The sequence below is a fragment of the Halictus rubicundus genome, chromosome 1 (genome assembly GCF_050948215.1).
Source record: "Halictus rubicundus isolate RS-2024b chromosome 1, iyHalRubi1_principal, whole genome shotgun sequence".
Taxonomy (NCBI): domain Eukaryota; kingdom Metazoa; phylum Arthropoda; class Insecta; order Hymenoptera; family Halictidae; genus Halictus; species Halictus rubicundus.
In genome coordinates this window covers 400,285-419,617 of record NC_135149.1, presented here as the reverse complement: position 1 = coordinate 419,617, position 19,333 = coordinate 400,285, and the positions used below count along the sequence as shown (strand labels likewise).

Genomic DNA, 19,333 nt, shown 5'->3' with positions numbered 1-19,333 from the left:
TCTTAAAACATTTCTTAGGTCAAACACTTACTTGTTTCAATGTAATAATGTTTAAAATGACTTAATATATACCTGCAATAAAACCAACAAGTGTAACTTTCCTCCTAATAGCAGAAACGGCGAAAAAATTCGGTTTTTCTTGTCTGGACAAAAAGTGCCCACAAGAAAAAATCTAAAAAAAATTGAGGACACTGCCTGTTATGGTACTTTATCGGGGCACTAAACAGCAAAATAGCATGTTTTCATATTTTTGAGAAATGTACATTTTTCCGATTTTTTTGAGGTTTTTCATTTTTTGCGACCACAGTTTGCCAGAAAAAAATCTGAAAAAATTCTCAAAAATCTGTCTTAGGGTCCAAAATATGCCACATTTTTTCAGAATGTTAGGAAGCATCAGAGTGTGGGAAATGCGCGGAAAAGCGCGAAATCTAATTTACCCTGTAACTACCCTCACGGGCAAGATAGGGGGTTGAAATTTTGCTCAGAGGGGTTTTTCTGGGTCAGCTTTCGAATGGTTCATTAATTATTGAAAAACGTCTAAGGGCAGTTTTGACCATCTTATTCGGCTAGGCCCTTTATACAAAAAATAACTTGGTGAACACTTTCCATTATACACAATTATTATTGCAACACTCATCTACAATTAATGTAATATTTTTCGATTTTTTGCACTCTAGAGAGTGCGGCCATGACAAAAGTTTTTACAAAAATCTGGTTACTAATGTACATGTAATGGTAATTATTCACAAAAAATTAAATTTAACAATAAAAGTAATAAAGTAAAAGAAAAATTAACAATAGAATAGAATAGAAATGCTTTATTTTCAGCCTTCCGGCCATAAAAAGGAACTCGGTTTACAATTATCCTAGGTTTCACTCATCCTTCCACACATCCCCGAACACACTCATACACTTTGTTTTGGGCAATCTTTCTTGCATCTTTCTCTCTATTCTTTTCCCTCCTTTTTCCCCTAGCTTCCTCAGCCATTCTATCACTTCCTCTGACCCCCTTTCGCTCACTATTTCTTCTATGCACAAACCCCTTTCAAGTTCCCTGCATTCCCTTACCATATGTTCAAAATTTCCAAAGCTATCTCCACATAGGTCACATTTCCGGTTTTCCTCTACTTCCCAATATCTGTTCCACCTTTCTAGTGATCCCCCTCTTGCCTGGGCTAGTAATCGTTGGCTCCCATCTTTCCCCTCTCTTCTTAGGTACTCTGGTAATTTTAAAGTTCTTAAGTATCTATATCTTTGGTTAAACCTTGCACCTTGCATCTTTGTATATTGCACTTGTTGCTGCACTTCCCTATCCCGTCTTCTCAATTCCTCTGTTATCTTTTTTTCTCTTTCCCTCTCTCTGTCTCTTCTCTGTTGTAAATCTAATTGACTTAGTCCATTTCTCATTAGGTATTCCTCTCTCACCTTTGCGGATCTCGTTTTCCGCCTCATGTTTTCTTTCTCCTTCAGGCATTCTTTTACCAATACTCTCCCATTCCCTTCCCCCAACTTTTCCTCGAATCTCCTCGCTCTTACTCCGGCTGTTGTCCTGATCTTATCTCTTTTTGCCTCCTCTAACACTATATACTCTGGCGTTTGCACGCTTAACCCTAGGACCCACTTTATATATCTAGTTTGTACCCTCTCTACCTCCTTTCTCTCTTAGTAGCCCCATATCTCTACTCCATACATCAAGACCCCTAAAACTAACGAGTCAAATAGGTACATTCTTAGCTTGAAATTATCTTTGAACTTCCTTTTGCCTATGCCCCATGTCTGGTTGAGCACCACGTTTGCCTTTCTTACCCTTTCCCTAATATGTTTTGTTAACCCCCCATCTCTTTGTACGATTACTCCTAAGTATGTAAATTCGTTGACAGCTTCTATATTCATCCCTTTCCACTTCCACTTAAACTTTCGTCTCCTTCCTTTTCCCTTGCTAAACTCCATAATTTTAGATTTTTCCACGTTTAGTACTAGCCTCTTTTCATCTAGATATGCTTCTAGCTTCCCCATCATTTCCTTTAACTCCACTGCTTCTTTTGCTACTAGTACTACATCATCCGCATACGCCAGTGACCAAAATTTTTCCTCGCCTACCTTTATTCCTCCTGTTCTGTTCCTTTTGAGGCTTTCTTCCATGTCCGCTATAAAAATCGTGAACAGAGTCTGGCTTAGGGGCAGCCTTGTCTCAAACCATCCCCTGTCTAGAACTCTCTTGTCTCTCCGTCCTGTACCTTTACCACATTTCTCGTTTCTTGGTAGATTTCTTTCACTCTTTCCGTTAGTCCTCTACTGATACCACATTCTTTCATTTGCTCCCATAGCTTATTTCTCTTCACCGAGTCAAAGGCTGCCTTCAGGTCCACAAAGAAGGCGAACATTTTCCCCTTCTTCTTCTGCACCTCCCTCTCGACTATATGTTGTAATATACAGGGTGGCCCACATAACTCTGAACAGCTCAATATCTCGAAAACTGTGCCATCGATTTTAAAGTTCTTAGTCTTAAATTGCATGGAACTGAAGGGCCTTTCTGACTACATAAACGTGAAGTGGCCTCCCTTCCCCTTTAACGGGGGAGGGGAGGTACCTTTGTAATTTTAAATGGAACCCCCTATAAAATGTTACATATTTAGATTCTACCGGAAAAAACAAGTCAATTTTGTTTGAAACATTTTTTTGTCAGATACTTCCATGATGAGATATAACAGTTTGAAGTTTCGAGTTGTAGGTACTTGAAGCGCTCGGAAATAGCGTTATGGAATTATACGCACTTGAGTCCTTTGCTTATTCATGAAGAAACACAAACAATAATATTTACAATTCTTGAGTGTCACTCACTTATCTATGAAAACGTTTTCAGTTTAGAACTGTTATTCAAGCAGTAACATTGTGATTATGGCTACTTTTGACACAGAAGTGAATATGTTATTAACGTTAGGTGAATGCCAAAAAAATTATCGGCGTGCAGCAGTGATGTTTTTTGAACGTTATGGGATCAAAAAATGTCATGCAACATTTCATAATTTAGAAAAGCGGCTTCGCGAGCACGGTGAATTGTGTAAAAAAACTCACAATAAACCTAAAGCTGTCACTAATGAAAATAATAGTGCCAGTATTCTTGCTGCAATTACATTAAATCCTCATATTAGTCAACGTACAGTTGCACAAACATCACATATTAGTCGTTCATCAATTCAACGAATTTTGAAACGGCAAAAGTATCATCCATATCACATGGTTTTACCACAAGAGCTTTCGATAGCAGATTACGATCACCGCGTAAGATTTTGTGAGTGGCTGCAGGGTGTTCTGGAAAACGACTTTTTGTGCAAAATACTTTTTTCCGATGAGGCCACTTTTATGAATTCAGGGCATGTAAATAGACATAATCTGCATTATTGGGCCGTGGAAAACCCAAATTGGATGCGATGTGTTCCCTTTCAACATCGATGGTCTTTAAATGTTTGGTGTGGCCTAATAGGAGATTTTGTGATTGGACCTTATTTTTCTCAAGAAACTGTAACATCTGCAAGTTATTGTGATTTCTTAAAAAATCATTTGCTTGCGCTTTTGGAAGATGTGCCACTGCACGTTAGAAGAGAAATGTGGTTCCAACAAGACGGCGCTCCTCCACATTGTGCAATCATCACCAGGCAATTTTTGAACGAAAAATTTGGGAACAAATGGATAAGTCGTGGGGGACCTCGTCAATGGCCTCCTCGATCCCCCGATCTAACACCATTAGATTTTTTCTTATGGGGATATGTAAAGGACAAAGTTATGTTTGAACCACCGACGACAAAAGAGGATATGAAACAAAGAATACGTGACGCTTGCGCTTCAGTGACTCCCGAAATGTTAAAAAATGTTAGAACAACTTTGATGTTTCGAGTAAATAAATGTTTACAAGCCCGTGGTGGACATTTTGAACATTTAATTTAAAGTACATTTTATTTCTTCACGAATAAGCAAAGGACTCAAGCGCGTATAATTCCATAACGCTATTTCCGAGCGCTTCAAGTACCTACAACTCGAAACTTCAAACTGTTATATCTCATCATGGAAGTATCTGACAAAAAAATGTTTCACACAAAATTTACTTGTTTTTTCCGGTAGAATCTAAATATGTAACATTTTATAGGGGGTTCCATTTAAAATTACAAAGGTACCTCCCCTCCCCCGTTAAAGAGGAAGGGAGGCCACTTCACGTTTATGTAGTCAGAAAGGCCTTTCAGTTCCATGCAATTTAAGACTAAGAACTTTAAAATCGATGGCATAGTTTTCGAGATATTGATCTGTTCAGAGTTATGTGGGCCACCCTGTATATGCGTTGTCCATCGTTCCTCTGTTCTTCCTGAACCCCGCCTGTGACTCAGGCAGAATTTTTCTATTTTCCACTTCTTTCTTTAGTCTCTCATTCAGTACTGCAGCGTATACCTTATATGCCGTACACAGTAGACTTATACCCCTGTAATTCGATGCTTTTTCTTGGTCTCCTTTTTTATGCAATGTCGTAATGCATGCTTTCCTCCAATCTTCTGTGAACCCTTTCCCTTCCCAAATCTTCTTAATTAACTGTACTAGTTTTGCCCTTGTCTTCCCCTCACTGTACATCCACGCTTCGTTTTGGATATTATCCCCTCCGGCTGCCTTTTTCTTTTTCAACTTTCTTAATTGTGTTTCTATTTCTTCCTCCGTGATTTCCCTCTCCTCTTCCTCCTCTATCGCTCGTTCCCTCTCTTCTCCTACTTTCCTATCATCTGACCCATCCAGTAATATCTTGAAATGTTCTCTCCATTCCTCCTGTCCAATTCTATTGCTCACATTTGTCTTCTTTCTCCTCTCCTTGTTAATATATGCCCATATTTGCTTCTCAGTTTTTGCATTTCTTATCTGCCTCAGTTCTTCTTGCCTCTTTCTGTCCTTCTTTCCCTCGCACATCTTCTTAAATTCCCTCTTTTCCTCCAAATACACCTGTCTCTCAAAAAAAAATTAACAATATTTATGCATAAAAATGATTGTTAAATGATTAATAATATCAATTTCCTCCTAATATGCAGTTTTGCCAAAGGAATTCTTCTATTGAGGCCGGAAACGAGAGATTCTAAAGAACGATACATGTATTGTCTAAAACTTGCTAACTGCACGCGCTGAAAATGGCTTTCTCAAAAATAGCTTTGCTGTTGCTTTCCTCATAAACTGACCCGACCATTTGCACGCCAACTGTTTTATTGTACGTGCTGGTGGCCTCAGAACTTAAATTCTTAGCTTTCGACACGTTAGTGCTTTCATCATTAATTAAAGAAAAATATTTTCCCTTTAATGAGTCTACTATCTCTAAAACGAGTGACTTATTAATTATATTTACATTTATAGCTCGTATTTTGGCTGTACCTAATGTGATATCACACATTAAAGGTAATTTATGCGGATTACTTTATTCAATCTATGGAAAGCTTGAAACGTTTCAAAATTGACATTACACTGGGCAAAAAATATGCAATAACAAATCTATGCTTCTTTAACTTCTTTAGCAAATGCTCATGAAGATGAAGCAATCGTCCTAGCTACTTCCATTTGTATTTACTGTAGCTTGTTATTTCTGTGATTACGGGTACTACCATAACACTTGAAGTCATGTTTACAGGAATTAAGTTTCAATTGAATTTTGGAAGCATTACACTATGTTTGGCCAAGATGTTAGGTCTGGATCTTGCAGCCAAAAACCTTGGCTTGGAAAAAACAGAATAATTATTAAGCTTAATTATTTATTTTTCTATTGCTGTTTTATTATTGGCTGGGCATATGTTGGCCATTATGTCAAAGAATGATGTTATACGATTATCAAAATTGTATGTACGGCGGAACTGAAATTCTAACTGCGTGTACTATAGCGTGGGATATTGGCCCTTGTTTTCCGCCAAGTACGCTCAATATGTTGAGTATGTGCTTCTGTCGTCTGATCTACGAAGTTCCTTTTTTACTTCACTTCTAAATATTTCTAACCTTCCGTATTTAAACAATCGTAAGCCTTCCAGAAGTCTGACCCTATGATCGTTCCCGCTTTAACCCACTATTTTATAACATTTAATAATGTCTCGGAAGTACGATCTTTTACCGGTTGTATAAAAATTCGTTTTGTGGACCGCTCAAGCCGTCCAAAAATCCACTGACCGGCAATAAGGCGGCCTTTACTATATCTTTTCTCCATTTTGCGCCTTATCTATCTCCACTATCTCGTTTTCGCCTTCTAATGGTGCATTTACGTAGGCGCGTCCAGACGCAGCGTTTTGCGATTTTTGGGCCACTTATACTGCATTTCTTAAATTTCCATCGACAGACTGTGTCCGTCCGTTGTGCGCGTGCGTTCGAACGCATTTCACTTCTCGACGCAGATCACTTCTTTTCTCCTGTATCTTTTAGTACGTCGTTTGACTGTCGAATGGAAGGGTTGTACGTAGAGAAATCGGAATCAGTTTGTAGTAACGAAAAATGAATTGTAAATTACTATTTGGACTTAACTTTGTCGCAGGAAACCATACATTTTTAAATTTGTTGTGCAATCTGTCGATTTTGGCGAGAAAATGCCAAAAATCCAAGTTTCAATCCTAAGAGATCAATAGTTCAAAAGTTATGCGTGTGTAAAGATGTGTGATTTTCAGTGTTGTTGACAGGTAAGGGCGCCGCCATGGTGATATGACCATGTTGTGGTGATCGTCGCGTGTTGCTTAACGAGCGGGGCGCTAGATGGCAGCACGAGCACGCTCGTAATTATCAACCTTTTTACCAAGATCCAATTGGATAAGCTGAAATTAGGGAGGATTTCGGCATCCAGAAATCCGATTATAGTTCAGGTAGAAAATATTGTGTGGGTTTGTGTTAGGTTTTTTGGGGGCCTCGTGTGTGCGGAATAGATATTTCCTCTCAAACATCGATGCTCTACGTTATCGGCATCACCGTGTTCTTGTAGTGCCGTCTAGCGACTTCGCTCGTTAAGGGGGCCGGCAGGCATTTGGCCTTGACTGTCACGCCAATTCTCGAACGGTCCTCGAACGGTCAGTAAGGAAAACTCATTGTGGAATGGTTAAAATTTTTTTTGTGGAACTACGTCGCGTCTACGAGATATCGGTAAAAAAGAATATATGCAATGCCGACTTGAGTAGTAGCAGAAGAGAGAAACGAAAATTGAGAGAGAAAGCTTGCGACTAGACATGGTTGCCACATATCATCGTTCGCCTCACTGTTGCCATGTCGTCAAACCCGTAAATGTACAAGCGTTTCGTGAAACTGATTCCTGCCTCATGAGCCCAATTCAGCCGACCAACACATGCTAACACATACATTGCCACGGGCGCGTAGATATACGCAGGACTTGTTGTCACATTACCTCTGCAGTTTTTCGCTAATATCTCTGAAATGAAACTCGAATGGCGGTCAGTGTATGCAAAAGCTAAGGAAATCATTTGATTTATATTAAATTGAATCAGTTTATTCTTAACATTATAATAATTTTATACATATTACCAGGACTTCTTGAAAATGAGCCGGAATTTACTTCCTGTCAGAAAGAAAATTATATTCAAATCTCATTTAAATGAAATTTAAAGCAACTCTTTTTATGCCACGAAGCGCATAAATGTAATAATATATTTATATTATTATATATATATATATATATATATATATATATATATATATATATGTCGCATATTACGATATTATAAATTGTATATATATATAAATGTATATATCTTCTATGTCATGCCGTATTTGTTCTAGACTACAAAAATTGGTGTGGCGCGACGGTAGCGTGCCAAGCTTTCACCCCGACGACCAGGGTTCAAATCCTGCCTACTAACGCATTTTTTAAAAATTTTATTATGTTTTATCATTATGTATTTATATTTTCAATCGATTAACACGCATAAAATTGCATTCTGAATTATAAATAGCATGTATTTATTTACTAACAACAGGATTATTTACTATTATTATATATTATTATTTATATAATAATTATATATTAAATTTTATAAATTTCCTGTGATTTTCCGGATTTCGAACAAGTTACTATTACGTTTGTGTGATGTGACATAAGTTCATCTACCTTTTTTTGAACAAGTGCAGTCTTTTCTCCCTTATATGATATTATCCTTTCGAACGTTGACTGATACTGACATCCTGTCTGATCCGCAATTAGAATTGCGAGGTGATATTTTTTACTACTTTCCGATAATTTTCGGCGGTCTGCTATATTTTATACCGCGCTTCTTCATTATGGACTTCAAGCTTCATGCATCAGTCATTTGTGTACCGAGGTCATTCCACGCGAAATCGGGCACATTTTCGAGTACTGCTGTGGGATTTTGTTCAAATTTGAATATGTTGTAGTCTTTGGCGACCTATGAACGAATGTCAAAGGATTTTTCGATATCTTAAAAATGGTTAATTTTAAATAGACGTGTTAAAAAAAGGATCACCCTTTCTTCATTACATTATAAAGTCAGAAAAGTAAAACCATAAAAGTATCTACTAAAAATGTTTCCCCTTCGTAATGACTCCTTTAGAAGGATGGAGAATTGAACATTGGCTTCACAATGAGCTGGAAAAGGACGCGGAGTGTCCCCGTTTCAGGTAGGTGAGTGGTGCGCTCCGCAATACCTGCAGACTTCGTTTACGACTAGACATGTGCGGGCCGCCCGGTATTCGGGTTCGGGTCAGGTCGCAGAAAGTCGGGCGGGCTCGATTCGGGCTACCCGAGAGTTGCGGGCTGCCTGCTCGACTTCGTCGGGCGGGTTCGGAATGAATCGGACAAGTTCGAGCGAGCGAGTTATCGCGATACCTGAGATTCAACTCTGCGTTCTTATGAAATACATAATGGCAATAATGATACTTCTTTCATAGCTTAATTAACGTAATTTTTAATATACTTGGTTTTTTTCATAATTACCGTAGGTATAATTGGCAAACATATGCATAATCTTTATTTGTATTAAATTTTGAAATAATGCACGTTACACGTGAAAAATTTAAGAGACAATATTTCTGGCATTCTGACGAATTTGTTCCTCCGAATGAACTTGCATATGTATCGATAATGTCGTTAAAATATCCTTACGAAATTACATACAACTAGAACGCATGAAAATAAGGTAAATTATGACAATTTTTTACATTTTGTGCTGTTTTCTCTTAAATTTTTCACGTGTAACGTGCATTATTTCGAAATCATATATCATTGTTACCATTATGTATTTCATAATAACGCAGAGTTGAATCTCAGGTATCGCGATAACTCGCTCGCCCGAACTTGTCCAATTCATTCCGAACCCGCCCGACGAAGTCGAGCAGGCTTCCCGAAACTCTCGGGTAGCCCGAAACGCTCGGGCCGCCCGATGTGTCATGAAGTATCGCGCGCCCGACTTTCTGCGACCCGACCCGACGATTCGGGCGCCCGACAATCGGGCGGCCTGCACATCCCTATTTACGACTAAATGACCCTTTTTTTACCTCGAGAACTATGGGTCATCCCTGTTGTAGTAATGTTTCGGCTTTTATTCAAATTTTAATATATGTAGTGTTTAGTGACCGAATCTCAAAGTATTTTTCGATCTCTTATAAATTGTTGATTTTACAGACATTTCAATAAACGTGTCGCCCTTTTTCCATTAAATTCTAAGACTAGAACTCCCAAATCGACGATATGACCTTCCAATGACGAATAAAATTTTTTTTATCTTTTATTCGTTATTTGAAATTTTTATTTAAACATATATATTGCAGACAGTACCTTGCAGACTGTAAAGCCGACAACATGAAATTCTGGTTTTGAAGTATATTTTATGAAACCCTAATTGTCAAGTAAATAATCACCACGTTCTCGTGGTTTTCATTGAGAAATGATACCTTTCTTGTAGAACATATTCAATTCACATACAAACTCACATCTATACATAATCAATCAGAATTCTCCATTCTTCTGAAGGGTTCATTTTGAAGGGGAAATTTCAGGGAATGTGACCACATTTTTTCCAACATGTGAATCACTGGCTCATCATCGAAAAAAAACGCAAAAAAAGAATTTGTTTACACTTTCCTACATTATAAAGTTACTTGTCATGGTCGAAAACATTATTTTACAACAGCCGTATCCTTTCTAAATTAAACAAAAAGAAGTGTAGCTGAAGTGGAGAAACAGTTCCGGTGATAATAATTCGCAAGCGAAGCCCGTTCATCGACAATGTAGGCAGAAATTGCAAACTTCGCCTGTAATTTATAAAAATAGTTCTCAAGCTGCAAAAGAGAAATTATTGCTAAACCTCTTCTACTGTCACATGGACTACAACATATTTCATTCAAGTTAGTTACTGGAATATAACGGATATTTCGAAGCAACCTGACGTTACGAGCCGCGTAGCGGCAAGTGCAAGGGTCAGAAACCTTTTCAAACTATCGCTTCAATGTTGCACCGAGCAGTTTATAAATGGTCAATTTTCATTCCCAAAGGTTCAATACATGTCTGTACAGAGCCCAAATTTCGAATTTCCACCTCATCGGGGAGTAATTAACAATATTCGGCAGCATGCCGCCGGTCGCGAGGCGTACGAAACAAGCCTGACGTTACGAGCCGCGTAGCGGCAAGTGCAAGGGTCAGAAACCTTTTCAAACTATCGCTTCAATATAGCAATGAGCAGTTTATAAATGGCTAATTGTCATTCCCAAAGGTTCAATACATGTCTGTACAGAGCCCAAATTTCGAATTTCCACCTCATCGGGGAGTAATTAACAATATTCGGCAGCATGCCGCCGGTCGCGAGGCGTACGAAACAAGCCTGACGTTACGAGCCGCGTAGCGGCAAGTGTAAGGGTCAGAAACCTTTTCAAACTATCGCTTCAATGTTGCACCGAGCAGTTTATAAATGGTCAATTTTCATTCCCAAAGGTTCAACACATGTCTGTACAGAGCCCAAATTTCGAATTTCCACCTCATCGCGGAGTAATTAACAATATTCGGCAGCATGCCGCCGGTCGCGAGGCGTACGAAACAAGCCTGACGTTACGAGCCGCGTAGCGACAAGTGCAAGGGTCAGAAACCTTTTCAAACTATCGCTTCAATATAGCAATGAGTAGTTTATAAATGGTCAATTGTCATTCCCAAAGGTTCAATACATGTCTGTACAGAGCCCAAATTTCGAATTTCCACCTCATCGGGGAGTAATTTACAATATTCGGCAGCATACATATCGTACATACGTAAACCTGTACTATCGATCTGCATTATCGACCGTATTCTATCGCAACGTACAGTGTTTGTCGCGGAGAGACCGTGGCGCTAGTAACCGGAACCGCAAAATTGTGCCTTTTTTTCTAGTCATTTTACGTCTTAAATAAGTAAGTAATCAATTAAAAATGCATACCACCGTGTTTGTACATGTCTTCGCTATGTCTGTATAGAGCCCTTTTTTCGATACGAACACTAAATCTCGCGAAATTAAGAGAATCTCTCAGCGGCAGCCATCTTGTGACGTCATACTTGCTTCAGAATTCGAATTTTCTGCCGAATATTGTTAATTACTCCGCGATGAGGTAGAAATTCGAAATTTGGGCTCTATACAGACATAAATTGGACTTTTAGCAAACACAAGTGACCACTTTTAAACTGCTCATTGCAATATTGAAGCGATAGTTTGAAAAGGTTTTGACCCATGCATAAGCATATGGATTTCAAACCCTGCCGGCCCCCTTAAGCCGCCGACGAGATATTTAGAAAGACTGCCAGCCCCGTGTTAAACTGCGAGCCTGAAAGTGGGTCCCAGGTGGGTACTGGGAGCGGTCGGTAATGGCGCCAATGTCGAGATACTCTCGTCGGTTGTGGAACTAAGAACGTGGAACTATCACTGATCTCAAATACCAACATCGCTACACATGCCGCGCTCGCTACCTAAATAGAACATTTGCTCGTGAACTACGGAAGAAACGTCAGTGACATAGGCAATAAATAAACGTAGAATGCTGACATAATGCATTCTGTAATTGTTCCTTATTGTTCACCATTGTAATCATTTTTTTATAATCGATAGTTTATAGGTGTAGGAAATGAAGAAGATCCCGCTATACAGCGACGCCTATCGGCGCCGTGCAATATTAATAGTATTACATGTAAGGTTACCCATCTATGTTACCACAAAGACTGACGATTATAAGACAGAAGACTGTTCTCTGTGATACCGTTGCAATATGTAGATACGTTATATTTTTCATTTATGTATTTTATACTACCAAGTTTATTAATATAATATAGTTGTGTGAACAGTAAGATGGCGTTATTTTTCTACAACCATTAACAGGAAATATGAAAGTAACATTACAAAAAAATATCAGAATTTAAAATTAATTTCGAATTATTTCGATACAAAATAATGATTATTCACCAAAAAATATTCTGTAATAATTATAGAATAAAACAAAGAATAAATAAATACAACCTACAACTGATGACAAAATTCAATCGTTCTTACTGTGATCCTTAGTAAAAAACAGAAAATTAATTTTTTTACTTATTTATTACAGCTGAGGTAGTAACGAGGTAAAAGTATTAACTAAGTAAATTAACTTTCAATGGCTCTTATCCATATAATGCTATTTGGAGGCCGTAAACGCACAGATACAGAGATTTTTATATCTTTCAATACGTGTCGTTTTTTCTCCGTCAACCGATTTCGAGGAAATTTTCAGTTCGTGTATCACTAACATAAAGGTAAAGACACATTTTAAATTTTTATTGCGGATTTGAATAAAAAAGTTTTAAAAAGTGTCTGCCATTTTAAGTTTTACTTATAATTGTATTGTTTGCTATTTTTTATACATTATAGTATTGTTTCTTAATTGTATTAAGTATTATAGTATTTTCTTAATTGTTTAATTTATTAATTGTATTGTTAAATTTCATTTTCTGTGAGTAATTGTCAATACATATACATTCGTAACCACATCTAGACTTTTGCCCGAAATTCGGCTATTTGTCCGCACTGTGCAACGCGGCCAAAACCGAGCAGTCGAACTCGAGGCGAGAAGGACTCTCCACGTCTCTTTCTTTTCATATGCTGTCCTTCTTTGCGTCCGAAACTTCCGTCGTTCATTACACAAGTAAATATCATCGGAATTTTGTCATATTTGGTAACGTTTTCCTTAGAAAAATACCACGAGTATGTTGGTGAAAGTCCCATAGAAAAATAATTAATAATGAAGAAGTTAATTTTTTTATTTAAAGGCCTGAGCTCACGCCAGTCTCTCATCTTTTCCGAACGCTTCGACTCGCCGTGTCTCTTTCTTTCCCATACGCTATCCTTCTTTGCGTCCGACACTTCAATTGTTCATTACACAAGTAATTATCATCGGAATTATATCATATTTGATATCATTTTCAATGGAAAAATGCTACGAATATGTTGGTGAAAGTCCCATAAAAAAATAATTAATAATAAAAAAGTTTATTTTTTGTTTTAAACGACTGAGCTCACGTCAGTCTTTCATCTTTTCCGAACGCTTCGACTCTCCACGTCTCTTTCTTTTTCATAGGCTGTCCTTCATTGCATCCGAAACTTTAATCGGTCATAACACAAGTAATTATCATCGGAATTATATCATATTTGGTATCATTTTCATCAGAAAAATGTCTCAAATTTGTTTGTGAAAAAGCCATTAAAAGATAATGAAAAATGAAGAAGTTTTGTTCTTTGATTGGTAGTGGTGTCACACCGATGTACCCGACCCAACACGTACATAATTATGTTACACTCTTCGGCGACCGCGGCTGTCGAGTTTCGCTGTCCTTTTCTCCATTCGACCGGGGTTTCGCAGAAAGCGTTTCCTGAAAACTGAATGTCTCTGACCGGACCCGAGTTTTGCACATTTGTTACGTATGGAGACGTTTCTCCACGTTCATTTCGATTAGAAGTTCTAATCTCTTTTCTGAAAACGAAAAGCGTCCCAACAGGCCCCTTGTTTAATGATTGTACTCCGGCTGGACGCAGCTGGCACGAAGCATGATTCAGTAACAGCACCGTACGATTTTTTAATATGGAAATCTTCAAAACATTCCCTTCTGGAACGTTTTGTCAAGATAGTCTTAGATAGGAAACATCCTGGCTAACCCTTCGTTTTACCCCTTTAAACAAAAGATCCAGCTGCAAACCTTTAAACTCACTAGAAACGACAAATACGAGTACGTGACCGTAGAATGAAACAGACACACTTCCCTCTCATTTTTTAGGGTATATAAACTCATTCATTTTTATCCTCTTCGGTTAGTCGAGAAGCGGTTCAGAAGTGATTCGGTCGCGGTACAGTAATCGTGCAGTCACGTCGCGTTACACGCGTAAGAGTCAGTTCTAGTGAGATCGGGTAAAAGTCCCTCTCGAATCAAACGTAACCTTATAGAATCCGTTAGTTCGTGTATATTCTATTTGGCTTTCAACAATCGCTCTCCGACCCCGCATTGCCAGTGCGTCAACACCGTGCAGCATAGGTAACAATTTCTCCAATTGTATACTTATTACATTCATCCGCGACACAGACAACTACACATGTAATTACCTTAATTCAGAATATATTTGCCTTGTTTGTTAACTCGCGTAATCTACAACCCTTAATTATTGCCAATATCCTAATCTAATAATTGAACGTTCCCACATGATACAATCTTACCGCTCGGATTGTATCAATTAAGATATATATAAGTTACGAGGCTAACCAATCGTAGATTCAAATCAACAAAGATTTCAACATTAACTAATAATAGAAACCATATTCCTGGGGTAACAACCCCTCGCCGGCCTCTCGCGTTGCTCGCAGCCCTGGCTCGTAACACATTAATAGCGAGCTTACAATAATTTTATACTTTTCGTCAAAATTTCATTTTCTATTTAAATTAGTTTGTTATTGAAACTCATTAATAGTTTTAAATAGTACTTGAAATATTTTAAATAATATTGAAATATGGGAATATTACAATTTGGAATTTTGCTACAACTTTTTACGATATAGCTGGATAATATGGTCGAAAGTGCCCCCAAACCAAATTGATTTTTAGCCGCACCATGGTCAACAAAATACTATGAAAAACTCATGAATATTCTACCTAATATCATATGTGACTGAAATTTTTTTCAGAATTTTTGGTTGCAAAAACGATTTTTAAACAAATCAGAAAGCATAAAATTGCCGATTTTATATTGAAGTTTTCAGTTGACCACGTTTATGCTATTCTGTTAGTTGTGTTTCAGTGTTTTTATTAATATGTATTTTTTACAGATTTTTCTGTAACAGAAAATTGGAAATCTCTATGCTATGCTCCCCCCCGGGGGCCGGGGTCAGCTCACACCCCGAACCCCCAAATTCACCGCCCCCAATCGTGGGGGCATAACAGGGCGCGGGGAAGCACTCCGCGCCAACCCCACTCCGCCCCCCACTCTCGGGGGCACCTGCTGACGCGGGGGAGACCCCCGCGACATCCCCACCCTCGCCGACCTCCTCGTGGGGGGCACACGTCGGCGCGGGGGGCGCTCCCGCGCCCACACACTCCTTGCGGAGCCCGGGTCTCTCTCCCGGGCCCGCTCGGCGGCCTCCTTCTGCTTCATCACTTCCTCGCAGAAGGAGGCCACCGCCTTCCACGACCCCACGCCACCGACCATGTGGTCGACCACGGCCGGCAGCGCGAGGTCCCACCCGCCCACCGCGGCTCTCAGGACACGGCGCGGCTCGGCCCAAGCTGGGAATTCCTCCAGAGTATGCCGCGCCGTGTCCACATCTTCGCCGCAGTGGTAGCACTGCGCCGTCAGCTCCCGCCCCATCGTGTGCAGGTACTCTCCAAAACAGCCATGGCCGGAGAGCACCTGCGTGAGGCGGAAGGTCAACCTTCCCCGCCTCCTGCACCATATATAAAATATTGGCAGGAGGGCCCGGACAATCGGACGTGTGGAGGGCGCTAGCAGCGCCCTCCACTCCGAAAAACTTTCCGTCCGGGCCTGGCGATTCCGGCCCTCGAGCTACACTTCCTCCTCGCGCGTGAGTTCCACCCCCGGCGGGCGGCGGAAGGAGCGGGCGATGTGGTGTAGCCTCGCCCGCTCCGCCGCCACCACAGTGAAGGGTGGAATCACAGCGAGGAGTCCCGCCGCCTCGGTGGAGATGGTGCGGTACCCCCGTATGACCCGCAAGGCCAGCCGCCGCCGCACTCTTTCTAAGAGCTTGCGGCTGGGCGTGCTGGCCCCGAGCGAGCGGTGCCACACGGGGGCCCCATACAGGGCTATAGACCGCACCACTTCCGTATAGAGGCGGCGTACTTTCAAATCCGGCCCCCCGACATTCGGCAGCAGCCGCGCCAATGCGGCCGCCGTCCTCTCTAGTCGGGGGACTTGGCAGCTTTTCCCTTAACCTACTCCAACCCTTCTCTTCCACCCACGTCTCCATCAAAATTACCACATCCCATTGTTCCAGCCCCTTCCAGAATTCCACGTCCTTATTCAGCAGCCCCGCCACATTCCAGAATCCTTCCCCTTTGCTCCCCCTCTCCCCCTTCCCCCTCTCCTCTCCCTCCCCTCCGTCTCCTTCCCTATTCTCCTCCTTGATCCTCCAACCAACATTCCTCTAACTCGTCCCATCTTCTCAATTTTCCGTTCAACCACATCTTCATGTACCCAATTTGGACAATCTTTCCCTCTCTCCTTGCTGCCTCCGCTTCCCCTTCAATTTTCCACCTCGCTCTTCTCTCCTCTTCCGTCAGATCGTCGTCTATTCTTTCCACTGACCCCCTAAGTTTCTTTTTTCCCTCCATAACCTCTCTTTTATATTCTCTGCCCTCCATTCTCACCAACACCATTTCCCTGCCGTCCTTTCCTATCCTCCCTATCTTTCCTACCTCCATGATCCCCTCGACCTTCATCTCCATCTTCTCCCAAAGCCTCTTAATTTCCTCTTTTATATCCACCCCCTCCACCTTCATTCTCCTGACAATCACATTATTCCTCTTCCCCTCTCTTTCCCTCTTGTCCAACCTCAATTCAATCCTCCTTACTCTTCTTGTACTCTCCTCCCTTTCTCGTTCTCCGCCTGTCTCCTCCCCCCTCCCCTCATGACTCTCCTGCGCCCCCCTTCTCTCCTTCCCCAACCAACCCTCTACCTTCTCCACTCTTCCCTCCAACCTTTCCATCCTCTTGTCTGCCCCCTCTCCTCGCACCATCTCCTCCATCCTCCCCTCTACCTTTGTCATCCTTCCCTCAATGCTTTCCAGCCACTTCCATATCTTTTCCCTGCTTGCCATCTCCTCCCTCTTCTCTTCCCTCCACCTCTCCCTCTCCCTGCCCCAGTCTTCAATCAGCTTCCTCCCTGCCTCCCTGTCCCTCCACACTGCATCCCTCAGTTCCTTCACCTCCTCTATTAGCCCATTAAGGACCTGTACCAACTCTCCGCCTTCCCCTGTGCCCACCCCCCTCATCCTTCAGTGGGGACCTCTTCGTCAGGTCGCTCCTCTTAAACGTCTCCTGCTCATCCTCCCCTCCTCCCTCCACATCCCCTATACCCCGTTTCCTCCCCACACTATCCACGCTCTCCGAACTAAACCACCTCTCCAAATTTCCTTCCCTCGACAGCGTCCCTACTCTGCCTTTTCCGCCTACCCTCCCCCACGCCTGACTCCCGGCTCCCCATCCCTTTCCGCCTTTCATCCGTCATTCTTCTCCCCTTATTCCTTTCAAACCTTCTCGCCTTCTCGTACACCTTTCCTTGTCCCCTCTGTCTCCTAACAGAGCTCGCCACCTTCGCTTCTGCTGTAGGTTTAAGGGTCCCGCGGATAAATGCGGAACCAAGATGCAGCCTACTCTGCACAGAACCGCTGGGAGACTTTTTATCGATAGTGATAAACTCGTGTATGTAACAGAACAACTTTATTCGACTTCACTTCGAGAGCGTAGGATCGAGACGTCTGTCTCGATCGAGAGTCCGGCAGCGAGAGAGTACATTAGGCGGTTCTCTCGCCTGCATTGCCCGAGGTTGAGAGTGCCAACCTCGTCGGAGCATATTCTCTAGGCGCGTGCCTAGGGGAATGGCGCGGCAGCGCCAATATCCCTACACTGCTCTCTTCGCGCGCGCGCGCTTGACTCCCGCCACGCGGAACCTAACCTCTACTCTTCCTCCTTTTCTCCCTACCCTCCTCCTTCCCCTCTCGCTCCCTCGCCCTTCGCCCTACCTCACCGGACTATCCTTTGCTCCCTTCTATCTCCTCTCTAGCACCTTCGTCCTCCACCTCAGTTTAATCCACTCTCTCCCGCACTCTCTTTCACACAAGCTATCAATCACTGCACACTCCTACTCAACCGGAAACGGAAGTCGATATTATTATTGAAACAATTGTCCTTAATTATTTTCAGAATTTGTTATAAACTGCATCGTCGTTAAAAAAAAATCGAAATCAATTGTTTCGATGCCTTTCTTACCTTTTTGTAGGAGTATTATGTAATATTGAACATGTTTTGAACATTTGAAAATATTTTATTTGTGTTACATTTCAATATACACTGTGTCTCGCGAGATCTGTCCACTTGAAAATCTTGGTTATTTCAAACAATACGAGAAAATGTTACAGAAGTTGTAGGGTTTAAGAAACTACATAATATGGTATAAATGACATTCTTGCAAGTCACCTTTGTTTTCTTAAATGGAATGTCCAATTTTTTATGCTCGATTTCGATAGATTGGCGTATTGTGAGTATAAAAGTACTAAAGTGTATGTAGTGTCATGAAAAATAGAAAGCAACAATATGTGGAATATGTAAAAAATTTCTCAGTATTATTGGGCCAAAAATATCAAAGAAGGATACGAATTTTCGAATAGCGATTTCTGTCAGAGATTATTAGAAACTTTACGATTTTTAGCAACGGGTGATTCTTACTTAAGTTTAATGTCTTTGTTTAAAATATCGAAACAAGTAATTTCTTTTGTTTAATGAAAAACAGAGATTATTTAAACTTTTTTAGTAAAATTATATTTTTTTCTCATCAACTGATAGATCTTCATATGCTCTTTTAAAGCTATTAAGGGTCTTAAATCGAAAATGTATTAGTTCAGGAGTGATTCATTTTGTCCCGAAATTGAAACACTGTTCGCTGTTTGCTAAAGTGCAGTCGGCGAACAGCATTGTGGACCCGGCACAAGTTGTCGACTCCTATTCGCTCCTCCTCCCTCCCCCTTCTCAACCCCCGCCCGGTGAATTCCTGGGTACGCTCATGAGTTCTACCATTCCTGATAAAGAATGAGTACCGACGCGGCGGCGCCCAT

At 41.0% G+C, this 19,333-nt stretch overlaps 1 protein-coding gene across 11 annotated transcripts in view; it reads left to right on the top strand.

Moving 5' to 3' along the window:
• LOC143364149 (echinoderm microtubule-associated protein-like 2) overlaps window positions 1-19,333 on the top strand; it is a 497,449-nt gene that overhangs the window by 122,120 nt on the left and 355,996 nt on the right. The window lies entirely within an intron of this gene.